We start from the raw sequence: 14772 nt of genomic DNA, 5'->3' as shown, positions 1-14772 counted from the left end.
GCATTAGACTGTGCTCTGGGAGCAGTGTCAGTAGGGATAAAAGTGCAGGGGGGTATAGGACACCAAGAACTGATGCAAGCACATAAATATCAAGAGACACTTGCCCTGATCAAGGCACTAAATGTTTTGAACCATCTTCGGCCCCAGAACCGCTTAAAGTGGTTACAGACAATACCACTGTCATGTGGTGCATCAGCAAGTAGGGGGGGGGGTCCAGGCTGTTCCCCCTTTGCGCACTAACTATGTTAGCTTGGGATACAGCTTCACAACACAGTGTCAGTCTACAGCTATCCTATATTCCATCAGAGCAAAATTGTGTGGCAGACAGGCTGAGCTGGACCATGGCAGACCCTCATGAATAGAATATCGCCTTATCCATTAGGCCATATGGCCTAATGGATAAGGTGTCTGACTTTGGATCAGAAGATTGTAGGTTCAAATCCTACCATGGTTAAGTAGCTAGTGGCCTCATCTTTGGGTGCTGACTTGTCTAAACATGGGCTAAACTCTTGACTAGGCTTATAAGGGCCTCTGGGCCAATAGCCTAGTAACTTCCTATGATCCAATGAAACTAGATGGGAGGTCCTCCAAGATTTTTTAAATATCTTTATTGAATTATTACTTGTGACATATGCAAACTTACATTTATAAAAAAGTAATTACACAACATTAACAATTTCATGTTTACAAACATAATACATCACGTATATGGTTATATATTATATAATCCAAGCAACATTAGATAAATTATTCATTTCCTGCCTTCCCTTAAACCTCATTCTTCCTCCAGAACATTTTTTTCTGCATGTATTATTCATACAGTATCCATTTTTATGTAATTTGCTCCTAACCTTTTCTAATAATCCCACTTCCTGTTCTTTTCTGTTACAATATACAGTTTTTCAAGTATAGTTGGTTTACATTTTGATTTCCATTTTCTAGTAATTGCTTTTGTGGCAGCCTTTAGAATTTAACTTAATAAGACCTTACTAAGTCTAAGCAATTCAGATCCTGTTTCCCAGCTCAAAAATCTAATTTCCTTAGTTACACTCATGTGCCCACTAAATATTAATGACATAGTACTCTGTAGGGAATTTTTAAAGTCTGTGAACTCATTACACTCCCAAAACATATGTTTTGGCTCCCAGTTACCTTCTTCTTCCTCATCACACCTCCAACATTTGCCATCTACCCGAGGGAAAAATCTGTAGTCTGCTTGAGGTATAAAAGTATATATGTAAACACTTCCCGGCAAAAATCCTAAATCTTCATACATATGTCATCTTGTTGTTTCTTTCTGAATTGCATATCTAATCTCTCTTCCTGATTTTTTCTGACTGCTTCTGATTTATTCTTATAGTTATAGGTTCATAGGTTCATAGGTTCATACTAGACTATCTGCCCTAGGGCATTTATAAGCATAGCCAGAGTATGTTTGGCTTTCGCCACCCATTTTAAATTAATTTTGCTATGCCCTTTTTCGAGGTTAGTATACTGTGCCTCTGTCTAACAGTGACACAGAAGTGATACCCGGGGTAAACCTATGATCTCCCATCCACTCATCAAGATTCCTCTTGAAGAGAGTCAATGAGGGACTCTGCCTAACCTGGACTGGTATTTTATTCCAGAGTGAAGGGAGCCTCTGGATTATGAATCTGTCCCTCCAGCATGTCCTATTTATTTCAGTGCTGAGGTTCAAGTCTCGGCGTGTAGCTCGATGGGATTTGGATTTTTTGAGGTGCAGCAAGTCCCTTAATTCCGGGTTGGACATGGCCTTATACGTCAGGCACAGGTCACCTCTGAGCCCTTTGATCCTCTTGGTGAGGTACTTTTGGGGTCTTTCCAGTTGCTGCAGGTGTTTGGTAAGGTACATCCCAAAAGGGGCATTGTACTCGATTATGGGCCTGATGAGGGATGAGTAAAGAGGCATGATGACCTCCCCTAATCTAGATGTGAATCCCTTCATGATTAGGTGGGCTATATAAAATGTTTTTCTAACCACTTTGGCCACGTGGTTGTCAAATGAGAGATTGCTATCAACTTTGGTCCCCAGGTCCCTAATTACTTCTTCTGTACTTAATGGATTACCACCTATGTGGTAATTTGTGGGCACTTTGTTTTTGCCAAAGGGGATGACTATACACTTTTTGGCATTTAGCTTGAGGCCATGGCTCTGGCACCAGTTGTCTGTTTCTATGAGGCCCTTTTGGAGGATGCTTGTGTCGGCTGGAGAGTCGATTATGGCGCCCAGTTTGCAGTCATCTGCGAACTTGGTCAGCCACAGTCCTTCTGTGTTGGCCTGTACCTCCGAGAAATATATACTAAACAAGAGAGGACCCAGGACTGAGCCTTGTGGGATGCCACTTGTAACTGGTTTGGAGTCTGACATGGCTCCAGCAATTCTAACCATGTGGGTTCTGTCCTTGAGCCAGTTTGCAACCCATCTAGTGACATAGGGGTTTATATTTAAGCTGGTGAGCTTATCTATAATGCCCGAGTGGGGTATTGTATCGAAGGCTTTTGCGAGGTCCAGATAGGCTGTGTGGACCACCTTCCCTTCGTCAATGGCCTTGGTGACTGTTTCAAAGAAGTCAACCAGGTTTAAGAGGCAGGATCTGCCCTTAACAAAGCCGAAATGGGTAGGATCCAGTGTCTGTAGGTCCCCAATATCTTTATTTATGAGGTCCATGATGATCCTTTCCATAGCTTTGCAGACCAAGCTAGTCAGGCTTATGGGGCGATAGTTTCCAGGGTCCATTGAGGCACCACCTTTGTAGAGAGGGACCACTGTTGCTGTACGCCACTGTTTGGGTACATATCCTGTAGTAAGGCTGAGATTGAACAGTAGTTTTATGTTTGGGTTTAGCTCTTCTTGGGGTTCATGTAGGATGCAGCCTGGGACACCGTCTGGTCCCATTGATGCTGTGTTTTTTGCTTTGGAGAGGGCGGCTCCCATCTGAGCATCTGAGATGTCAGGGGGGCAGCACTCTGCTGGGATAGATATTTGCCCTTTTGGTGGGGGGGGGGAGAGGTTTGCGCTGAACCTGTCAGCTAGGATGTTGGCAATGTCTGTGGGTTCAGTGTATTTTTTGTCATTTTGGACTAATTCTGAGCATATCTGGGAATTCCCACCCAGGTTTCTAACATAACTAAAGAAAGCCTTGTGATTATCCTTAGTGTCCTGTGCAATTTTTCTCTCAAAGCTGGCCTTTGACGATTTTATGAGTGCCCTTAGTTTTTTGCTAATACTGATCAGAGATGCCTTCCCTTTTTGGGATTTTGCTCTATCATGTAGTAGCTTCCTCCTTCTATTGTATAGTTTGTTTATGGCTGGGGTCCTCCAGACAGGTCGTCTGCCTTTGGAGGATTGGGTCTTGGTTTTATTTGGGATTTCATGATCCATGCATTCCTGAAGGTGTTCATAGAATGCATTTATAAAGGATTCTGCGGTCTGGGCCGTATTTTCCACAGGCCCGGGGGCTTTGAAGGATTCCACCTCGGTTTTGAGGAGTGTGAAATTTGCTTCAGAGAAGTTTTTCACTGTGGTTTTCTGGGCAGGGGGTGGGGTCGGGATGTGAATATCCAGTGAGATCAGTTTATGGTCTGATCTTACCAGTGAGGGATACACTTCTGGTCTGGAGCATAGAGTCCCCATGTTGGTGATGATCAGGTCCAGTATGTTTTCTCCTCTTGTGGGAGTGGTAACAAGTTGTTCCATAGCATTTGAGTTTATGAATTCTAGGAACCTTTGGGCAAGGGTGTTGGAGCTAGAGTAATGTTCCCAATCTATGTTTGGGTAGTTGAAGTCGCCCAATATAAAGGTGTTTGGAGAGACCTTCATATTTTCCAGTGTTCTCAGGAAGGCTGAGTGGGGTTCCTGGGTTTGGGAGGGTGGTCTGTAGCAGGCTATAAACTGGAAGGCAGTTTTACCCACTGTTAGTTGCACATGGATAGTCTCTGATGCTTCGTGCTTTGCCATCAACCTGGAGGTGTGGGTATCTTTGATGAATATCGATACTCCCCCTCCTTTTGTGGTTCGGTCCAAGTTTTGGGGCCAAAAAGCATGGTATGAGGTATAACCTGGTAGTGCTGGGGTGCTCTCGTGAGTCCTGAACCAGGTTTCTGTTACTGCACAGATATCGATGTTCTCCATGCTAAGGAGAGTTTCGAGTGCGTGCATCTTGAGGTTTAGACTTCTGGCGTTGAGTAGCATTACTCTTAGTTTCTTATCCCTTGTGATACCTATGGAGGTGGGTTTGTCTTTTGAGCCTTGCCAAAATAAGGCACTATGGGGGTAGCAAGAGCCTTTGCCAATATCCGAAAGCCCAGGGGTGATAGGTGCAAGCCGTCCCTAGCAAAGCATCATGGTTTGTCGTGCATATCATCCCAAGCTGACAGGCATTGGATCCCCTTTGAATGACACCAATACTTAAGCCAATTGTTGAAATTGATCATCTTGTCTTCATATTGTGGCATCATTCTTGGTGAGGGTAAGATGCTACTCAAGGTCAGGGTCATACCAGCCTGGGCTACATGCTCAGAGAGCTCCTCTATGTCTCGTTTCATGTAGTCCAGGGAGGTACGCCTCAGGTCATTCACACCAGCATGGACAATGACTGAGTTATATTTGTACTTGCCTTGGAGTGACCTGAGTGCTTGTGTTATGTGGCAGATCCTAGCGCCAGACAGGCTGCTCACCGTGACCTTCTCCTTGTTCAGCCTGGTGAGCGGGACGTCAGTGTGCCTGACGATAGAGTCACCTATTACAAGTGTATCAGGTGTGTTGTTTAGCCTTAAGGGTTGTGACTGTTTGGCACACTGGCTTTGTGAGATATGTGTTGCACGTGTTTTGTTTTGGGGTAGCGGTTGCTTGGGTGTCTGCTTTGGAGGTCTCTGCTGCTTAGGCAAATCTTTATTTAGAGCCTCCGAGTATGTTTTTGTGTGATTATGTGTTTGGTTTGCTGTCGTGGTAGGTCTATGTGAGACTGGAATTGTAGTGAGTGTGGTTTCCTTCTCCTCCTGACTGGTTATGCCAGTACTGAGTTGAGAGATCTTAGCCTCCAGTTTGGCTATATGGTTGCATCTCTCACATGTGTTGGAATTTGTTGGGAGGAGGAGAGGGTTGTCTGTGTACATGAGGCAGTTGTAACATTGCCTCAAGATTCCCATATTCACCAGCTGGACCGGAGAGGAAATTGACAACTGACATTTGGACATGCTAGAATAATATTGGGAATTCCTTTATAATTGAAAACAAGGGCCAATGGGGAGCGAGGGTGTAGTGCTTTTAATTTTTAGTGCTGACTTATAATTGCTTTAGTGAGCAAGTGCCAGGTAACAAGTGCAATGTGTTACAGGTAACTTAAATGCAAAAACGACAAACAGTAACTTTCTTTCAAGCGAAGCAAGGAAATAAGTACAGTAAGCAATGCAGATATCACTAGGGATCCACAGAAGCGCTGAGAAGCCGCGTTTTAGGTGGAATTAGCATTCCAGGGAAATAACAAGCATACAAACAAAGCTAGATTCAGCAGGCCTGGATCTAGTCTATGCTACAGCAAACAAGGTGTACCAATTTCAGTAAGAAACAGTTCAAATATGCAGGCACTATAAGCCTCTAACCAGAAATTCCCAGCTCAGAAGGGCAGAGTCCAGCCTCTCCTCCCACAAGAGTGCAGACCACGAACCTTCTTAATGCAAAATAACTGTCCTGAAGCCCAAGTGCTTAAACCAGAGCTAATGCACTTTAAGAATAACAGACACTGAGCTCTCAATCAGCAGTTCCCAACTTAGAAGGATGAAAGCTACCTGTCCTGCCACCACAGTGCATGCCACAAACCTTCCTAATGTAGAACAACTGGTCTTTAGCCCAAGTGCTTAATCCAAAAGACTTAGAATGATAGCTACACTTTAGCCAAGTTACTACCAAGCAGTAATAAATACAACTGAATACTTTAAATAATGCCTGGATTAGTGCTCAAGTTATACAAACAAAGCTAGATTCAGCAGGCCTGGATCTAGTCTATGCTACAGCAAACAAGGTGTACCAATTTCAGTAAGAAGAAATTCAGATATGCATGCACTATAAGCCTTCAACCAGAAATTCCCAGCTCAGAAGGGCAGAGTCCAGCCTCTCCTCCCACAAGAGTGCAGACCACGAACCCTCTTAATGTAAAATAACTGGCCTGAAAGCCCAAGTGCTTAAACCAGAATTAATATACTTTTAGAATAACAGACACTGAGCCCTCAATCAGCATATCATTCAGTATTTTCTATGCCCTGCTGATTATCTTTTTTAAGCTTCTGTTTAGATTCATTTAAAAACTCAACCAGTGCAGGGCTTTCTTTTAGGATTCCCGTATCCCTTTCTCTTTATTCATACTCTGTTATCAATCTCTTACAAGGAAGGTGATACTAGCCTGCAGTCCAAATATCTTCTTGGGCTCAACCCATTACATTACCTTTCCTTCTCTAATTATTTGTTCCCACTACCTTGGTTCCTTTTCCATCTTTCTCCAGTAAATTCCAGCACTCTTTTGTATATTATGTGTACTCCTAATTGCAGTCATCCCTATAAGCAGAATATTTCTCCATTCCCGTGTTGGCTTAGTTCTCAGTATACTTTCTGCTATTCTATAATTATAATATTCTGTATGACTGCTGTTATTCTTCTCAAGAATCTGTGTCCAAAATACCATTTTTCCTTATTTCTAGAATGAATCCCCTGTTTTATCATCATCCCTTTTGACTTTGAATTATATATTTCTTCTTGTGTTATGTACTAAAGTCTTAGCTGTGGATCTCTAAAATATCCATTCACAGCAGGTAATCCTAAACCTCCTTTTTCAATTGGGAGGATCAACTTATCCCGCTAGACTCTTGCCCCCTTCCCCTCCTAAATAAAATCCTTCAACTCTTAATTACTATCCACAACTTCTCCTCTGGTTGATAAAGACATGCCTGACCTGAGTATAAAACTAAAGAGGATAAAACATTTTTACTGCCTTTATCTTGCTATCCATATCCATAGGCAAGAGCTTCCAGTTTCTCAGTTTTGCATTATCTTTTGTTTAGTCTCTTCATACGTATCCTTAGCTGCCATAACCTAATCTTTTTTAATCCATACTTATAAATACTTCATTTTATCATGTCCCTGTAAATATAGGTGTTGCTAAACCACTATATGTGTGGGTACATAGTTTTTAGCTATAGCCTTTATTTATTTATTTTAACATTTGTTTACTGGGAAAGTCCAACTGGGACAGAGCCCATTTTCAGTGGAGGCCCAGTGAGAAATGCTCCAGACAAATTTCTTTGGAATGTGAGAGGAAACCAGTGCACCCAAAGGAAACCCATGCAAACGCAGGGAGGACATGCAGACTCCATACAGAAGGCACACTAGCTGAGAATCAATTATATCCTTGAATTTCTGAGTCCCTTATTTTCTTTGCCAGTGGTTCTAAATATAATGCAAATAACAAAGGGGAAATAGGACATCCCTGCCTGGTTCCTCTTTTCAGACACAACCTATCAGAAAGTAACCCTTCCACTTTGATTTTTGTCTCCAGTCCCTCTTATATCCTTGTAATTGACCTTATAATTGTATCAGGAAATGCAAATGCTTTTAATGCCCTACTCATAAATTCACAGTTTACTCTGTTGGATACTTTCTCTGCATCAAGAATCACCAATAGCAGCAATATTTTCTTACATTCTGCTTCCCTCTAGTTCATCATTGTTCTATGTTGTCAAATGTTGACAAATGTTTGCCTCCCCTTCACAAAACCACACTGATCCATATCTATCAATACTGGCATCACCTTTGCCTTTTTTAGCCATTATAGACATAAACACTTTATCATCATTGTTTAAAATTAAAATGGGTCTATATGAAGCTAGATCAGATGAGTCTTTAACCTCTTTAAGTTTTACAGCCACCCCATCTTTTTTTCCACAATGCTGGTGCTTCCCTTCCTTTTAAATATTGTTAAACAAAACCTTCCAGATCTTTATCACTTCCTTCCCTCCTAGCTTACAAGCTTCTACTGCAATACCTTCTATTCCTAGAGACTTTCCTGCAGACTGGTTACGCATCACCATTTTTATCTCATTTCCTCCTCTCTTAACTGTTAGCTGTTGATCTTCATCTACATCTAACATTGGCACATTTAAATATTCAGTAAATATTATTTGTGCTTTTTTGTTGATTTCCCCACTTCTGTGCTTTACACAAATTTTCATAAAATTTCCGAAATATCTCTTATTACCTCTACAGGATCTATTTTCCTTGTTATAGGCTCCCCAAGTTTAGCACAACCCTTTTTACTTTTTGTTGCCTACGTCATTGTGCCAAAGGTTTATTATGAAAAGAGTTTTGATTAATAGCAATATTTCTAAACTCATGCATGTTATTTAGGTACTCCCTTATTTTCTCTTTATCTCCCTGCAATTGCACCTCATCTCATTATGTGAGATTCCCCTTATTGTATAATACTTTAACCTTTGTCAGTTCCTCTGAATAATTCTCATTACTCTTTAACCAGATCTTTTTCTTTTATTTCTACTCTTTCATTTTATCCTACCCTCTAGCTATAACATCTGGAGTATTTCCTATCTTCTCTAATAACTCTTGCATAATTTCTATTACCCATTCCTTAAATTCCTCTTTTTTTAACAGGCAGGTGGGGAAAACCACTGTCTCATCTTTACTTCTTTACCTTGCATTTTTATTTTAGTAATTATTGGCACATGATCTGAAGTAGTTATTGGATGTGCATCATAGTTTTCAATTAAATGGACATTTTCCTGTGAAATACAATATCTGATGTTGTCATTTTTCATTCTTCCTCAACTGTTGAGGTTTGGATCCGAGCCCTTGGATCCAACTCAGCTGTTGTAAAGCTCGTGGCAACTTTGAACTCTCAAGCTTCTCCCTTACCCAGAATGCACCACCCATTACCCCAGATCTTGTTTGCCGCTTCCAGCAAAAAGACATGGTCCATTGTTCTCTCAAGCTTGGTCGATAAGTAGCTTTTAAAAACTTAATTTTTTTGTCTTCAGTTACTTATAACCCATTTTAGCAAAGGTTTTTTGTTTGTTAGTTAGTGTTTATCCCTTACTCTTTCAGCAAATCTCTGTCCTTTCTGCCTTTCACTGTTCACAATTTTTCTGGTTACTATTGTTAGTAACCCTCCCTTCTTCTACATTTTATTGTAGTCTTGAGTACCATTGTTGGTACTTTCTTCCCTTCCTTTCTTTCTTTCTGCTTTAAAAAAAAAAAAAAACTTTCTCCATTAAAAGTTGTAATTCTCCTTTTACTATTGTTGCTTTTGGTGATGGCTGACAAGGAAAAAAACCTGGCTGGCTTAAAAAAATGTGAAAAATGCGGTCAGAAGATCCCTATGTCTGACTCGCATACTTTGCGTGTTTTTTTTTGCTTAGGACCTCTCCACCTCCAGGAGAACTGCACAATCTACCACACTTTTACACCTAGGACATTGATAGATCACAGGAATAAACTTATTCTAAAGGGACTTTTGTCTTCTTCCTTTGATGAAGCTATACCTGGACCTTTCAAAGAAAAAAATAAAAAGACAGCTCTTACTACTCCAAGCACCTTTTCTGCATCCTCTAGGTCCTCGAAAAAATTAATGAAAAGAAATTCTTCGGATCCTGTAGTTCCTTTGGATCATATGATAAAGAAGCAAAAGTTATCGTTTCCAGCCCTTTCTTCTGATTCATCTCAGTCCAAATACAAGTCCTTGGATTTGACGGCTTCTTTGGATCTGAAGTTTCTGAAAAGTAAAGATTCATCAGATACAAAGATCTCAGATCAGGTATCCACTTTATCGACTCTGCCTAAAACAAGGTACTCTCCTTCAGTGGACTCAGTTCCATCAAGAGTGCTTACCCCTTTTTAGAAAGAACAAAGTCTCCATCGGCTCTATCCACCTGTATGTCCAGATGTCTCACCAAAGAAGACGTAGAGAGGCTAGTGAGAATGATCCTCTCAGTGTGGAGCCAGCCTGCCCTTTCTTTGGCTCCTGCCCCATCAGGTCGGAAGGCCCAAGCATCTACTATTCTTCCTCTACCAATTCCTCTTTTGACTCATATCCAGGTTTTAGAGCTCTCAGGTCCGAGTCATCTGGCACCATCCTTTTCAGATCAGAGGATATTGGTATCCCCAGATCCGAGACTTGCTCTGAGCTCTTCAGTTCAGTTGGATCCAGAGAGCTCTCGGACCCAATACTACCCTATCAAGTTTGAGGTGCTGCAGTCAACTCCAAGGGTTTTGGAGCCATCTCTGCATCTTGGAGCCTCAGCGATGGTCAGCTCGGGCCTGACTTCAGCCTCCAGGCAGCTGTCCTTGGAGAATTGAGGGATTAGGGATCAAAGGCTTGGCCTCTTGGATCAGTGTCCTTATCCCTCTGCAGGACAATCTGCCTTCAGGGTTTTGGAGAGAGCTCTGACTGCACCTCAGACCCAGGCAATACCTTCCCCTTTGGATCCTATGTCTACTTCTGTTCTGCCTCTGTGCCTTGAGTCTCAGCTATCCTCTTTACAGGGACAGCTGATACCAAAATCCCAGGCTTCTCAACAGGGTATCCCCCTCCTCTTCTGATACCTCCCCAGAGTATCCCACTGAGGAGGTCTCCAAAAAGAGGACATGCAAGAGGAAGCATATCAATTCCCCTGAATCAGTCACAGAGGACACATATTTTGATGAGGGTGAAGGATCCCCATGGTCACCTCCTGGAGATGTCTCATTCAGTGACATCCTGAGATCCTGAAACAGAGAGATGGCTGGAAGTCCATCAGCCCTTCATTGGAAGAATCTGTGCTACTGCACCCTTTTGATACTGGCCCGTCTACTACCTGGGTGGTCCCACCCACTAATGAGCTCTGGAGTTGGTCTCGCAGTGGCAATGGAAGGAATCTGACACAATTGAGCCCATTCCTAGGAAGCCAGATAAGAATATGACCCCCCCCCAGAGTCTAAACAGTTTTTTTCAAAAGGTCCTCCTGTTGATGCCATGGTCATGAAGAGACACACCTGGATGTGTTTGTGTGATTTTGTGGAGCTTTTTAAATCTACATTTCTCAATGCTCCCTTTGACGGCACCTCTTTTTTTGGCTCCAAGGTAAAAGATATGTTGTCCAGGTGTGAGAAGGATGGAAAGACACTTTCCGCTGTGGGCATATGTTTTCCACTCCCAAAAGATCCTTTTCAAGGAATCATAGAGGTGGTGGAAAGATGTGGTTCAAGTACCCACAAGGATCCTTCCAGGACATATGTGGAGGGTCTTCCCCCAGAGGCAGAGGGGGAAGTTCAAATAGTAGATGCTGCTCTTGTGGCAGAGCAGACCCGCAACATTATGGGTCCAGAGAATGTTTCTTTGGCAAACCCTTCCAGCTCTCCTAAACGGAGGCCTGATTGTTCCCCTCTAGATGCAATCAGGGGTAATTTGTCCCTGCACCAGACAGCCTGGCTGGAAATAACAAAAGATACTTGGGTGCAGAAGATCATATCCTGTGGATATATAATTCCATTTTCCCTTCTTCCTCCAAATTTCAGGAAAATCCCCAATGTTCCACCCAGTCAGAGGGATCAAGCAACCATTCAAATACAAAAGCTGCTAAACAAAAGAGTCATTCAAGAGGTCCCTCCAGACCAGAAAGGATCCGTAACTAACTCAAGATTTTTTTTAGTGGCAAAGAAAACAGGGGACCAGAGACCAGTTCTGGATCTCAGCAGTCTGAACAACTTTGTTTGGAAGACAAAGTTCCGGATGGTCATGGTTCAATCCATTCTTCCATTTCTGGAGAAGGATGACTGGATGTGCTCAATAGATCTCCAGTATGTGTACTATCGTATAAAAATGAACAGACAATCCAGGAAATTGTTATGCTTCCAACCAGGAACCAGTCATTACCAGTTCAGGACACTGACCTTTGGTCTCACCACAGCCCCCAGGGTGTTCACCAAATGTATGGCAGTGGCAGCAGCTCACTTGAGACTGCAGGGATTCTTGGTGTTTCCTTACTTAGATGACTGGCATCTCTGCCCCGACCAGGCATCAACTCATCATGGCAAAAGAAAAAGTCATCCAGATTTCTGCTTGGTTAAGAATAACAATAAATTTTGAAAAATCACATTTTCAGCCATCTCAGACCTTAGAGTTTATAGGAGCGCTACTCAACACAAGATCAATAAAGGCCTCTCTTCCTCTTTCCAGAGTTCAGACTTTAAAATTGCAAGTCAACAAGATACTTTGCAGTACCACAATCCCCACTTGCATAGTCCTACAAGAGTTAGCATCAATGGTGGCAGCGATACCACTTGTTCCTCTGGCCAGATTTCACATGAGGATTCTTCAGTGAATGTTGGTGTCTCAGTGGTCCATATTTCAGCTTCCTCTGTCCGCTCTGATACCAATCACCAACTTGTGCAAAAAAGATCTGATGTGATAAACTCAGTTGGAACAACTCCTACACAATAGTTATTTGTCTTGTCTCAGCTCAAGCCCATAGTGACCACGGATACTTCCCAGCTAGGGTGGGCGGGGGGCATTACCTGGAAAAGCCAGTCCAAGGCATGTGGTCCCCCATAGAGGCCAATTTGCATATCAATGTTCTGGAGTTGAAAGCAGTGTTTTAGTATTGCAAGCCTTCCTGGATGCTCTCCTGTTGGGGACAATTGCAATAAAAACAGACAATATGTTAGTGGTTTGTTACACCAGCAAACAAGGAGGAACCAGATCATAGCCTCTGTGTTGAGAAGCACTAAGGGTGTGGCAATGGGCAATCTCTTCCATCTGCTTTCTCTTAGCAATGCACATTCTGGGGAAGACCAACATGCTAGCAGTCAAACTGAGCAGGTGCATTCTGTTACCTCACAAATGGTCCCTCAACCACAAAAAATCAGAAGTGATTTTTCACAAGTGAGGCCAGCCTTGCTGCGATATATTTGTATTTCCCCTAAACGACAAGTTCATCATCTACTTTGTCCTCATCCCCCCACAGGAGAGTCACAGGCTCTTCTCCATGATTGGCCTCCTGGATTACTGTATGCTTATCCACCAATCCCCTTGATATCAAAATTCCTTCAGAGAGCTGCCAGGATGAAGAGCAAGGCCATTCTCATTGCCCCCTTTTGGCCTTGACAAATTTGGTTCCCCTTCCAGTTCCAGACCTGCTGTCTCACCCGACATAAATTATTCATCCGGATCTTCCAAAGCTCAGGCTGACAGCTTGGTTTCTCCATTTCTAGTAATAGCCAGACAACCTATGCACTCTTCCCCTGTTCACTGAATTCTATTATCTTCCCTCAAACCATCTACAAGGAAAATTTATGCTAGCAAATGTTAGAGATTTGTGCACTGGGCACTTCAGAATGATGTGGACCCCTTCTCTGCACTGATTCACACTATTCTGTGGTTGTTTTTTTTTTTTTGTTGCTTTTTTAGAGACCAGTTCTTCTACAGTAAAGATTCAATTAGCAGAAATTTCCAATTTCCATGTTGGTCTTGATGACCCTTCTTTTACTCTGTAAGACCTTTCCACAAGGAACACTTCTGTTAAGACCCCCAGTTAAAGCTCTTTCATCATGGGACTTAACTCTGATACTTCAAGCTTTGGTTCTTCCGCCCTTCAAACCTGCAAATACTTGCGATCTAAAATTTCTATCTTGGAAGACTGTTTTTGGTGGCCATCACTTATGCCAGACAAATTTCAGAAATTCAGGCTTTGTTAATGAAACCTCCATACCTCATTTTTCATAAAGAAAGAGTTACATTACAAATTAGTGCATCATTTTTGCCCAGAGTTGTATCAGAATCCAACATTAACCAATCTATCAACCTACCAGTTTTCTTCCCAAATTATATTAACAAAGGTGAATATTTGTTGCATTCACTAAATGTACATATGCAACTGCATTTTTACTTACACAGAACAAAAGACTTCAGAAACTCAGATCAGTTATTTGTTACTTTGTGGAAAAGAAATTGGGCAAGCCAGTATCTAGAGTTTCTCTAGCCAAAAGGCTTACTAATTGCATTTCTTTCATTTACGATAAATCAACCTTGCCTTTAACTAAGCAATTGTATGCTCTTTCTACAAGATTGATAGCAGGCAGCTTCCTCAGCCTTTCATTCAAGAGCCTCCATGGATGAAATTTGTGCAGCAGTAACTTGGGCTTCACCTCACACCTTCATCTTTCATTACAAGCTGGACTTAGTTTCTAGAAATAGGGCATCATTTGGCTCAGTGGTGCTAAGGAATATCCATCCTTGAAGCCACCCTGGGATTAAAGTAACTGGGGACTGTCCCATCAGTTGAGGACAAAATGAAAATTGACAACATCAGATAAAGAAGTTATGTACTTACCATAATGTTCCATTTGTGTTGCTCATTTTCAGTCTTCCTCAATTCTCCACTCACCAACTCCCAACCAATGTTATCTGAAGAATGACTGGATAAAGACAGTCTTGGGGTCTTTCCCTTGCCTTTTATGAGTCCAGATATAGCTTTGTGCTTCTCTTATCTGCTATATTTTTGCTTAATTTTTTTTTCTATACGAGTAAAGTGTTTAGTCTTTTGCTATAATCTGCAAACAAGATCTGAGGTAATGGGGTGGTGCATTCTGAGTAAAGGAGAAGCTCGAGAGTGCAAGGTTGCCACAAGCTTGTACTAGTCCGCGTCAGATCTGAGGGCCCAGATCTGAACCCTGTCAGTTGAGGAAGAATGAAAATGGACAACACAGATAGAACA

The 14772-nt window shown here is 42.1% G+C and overlaps 1 non-coding gene across 1 annotated transcript; it reads left to right on the top strand.

Annotated features, from left to right (window-relative positions):
- Positions 1-381: 381 nt before the first annotated feature.
- On the top strand, positions 382-454 carry TRNAQ-UUG. Its single transcript has one exon. It is a non-coding gene; the product is annotated as a tRNA-Gln (tRNA).
- Positions 455-14772: the final 14318 nt, after the last annotated feature.

This window comes from Protopterus annectens, chromosome 3.part0 (assembly GCF_019279795.1).
Source record: "Protopterus annectens isolate FY-2018-M chromosome 3.part0, PAN1.0, whole genome shotgun sequence".
NCBI classification, from domain to species: domain Eukaryota; kingdom Metazoa; phylum Chordata; order Ceratodontiformes; family Protopteridae; genus Protopterus; species Protopterus annectens.
The sequence above is the reverse complement of the archived record's forward strand: the minus strand, read 5'-3'. Positions and strand labels throughout refer to the sequence as shown.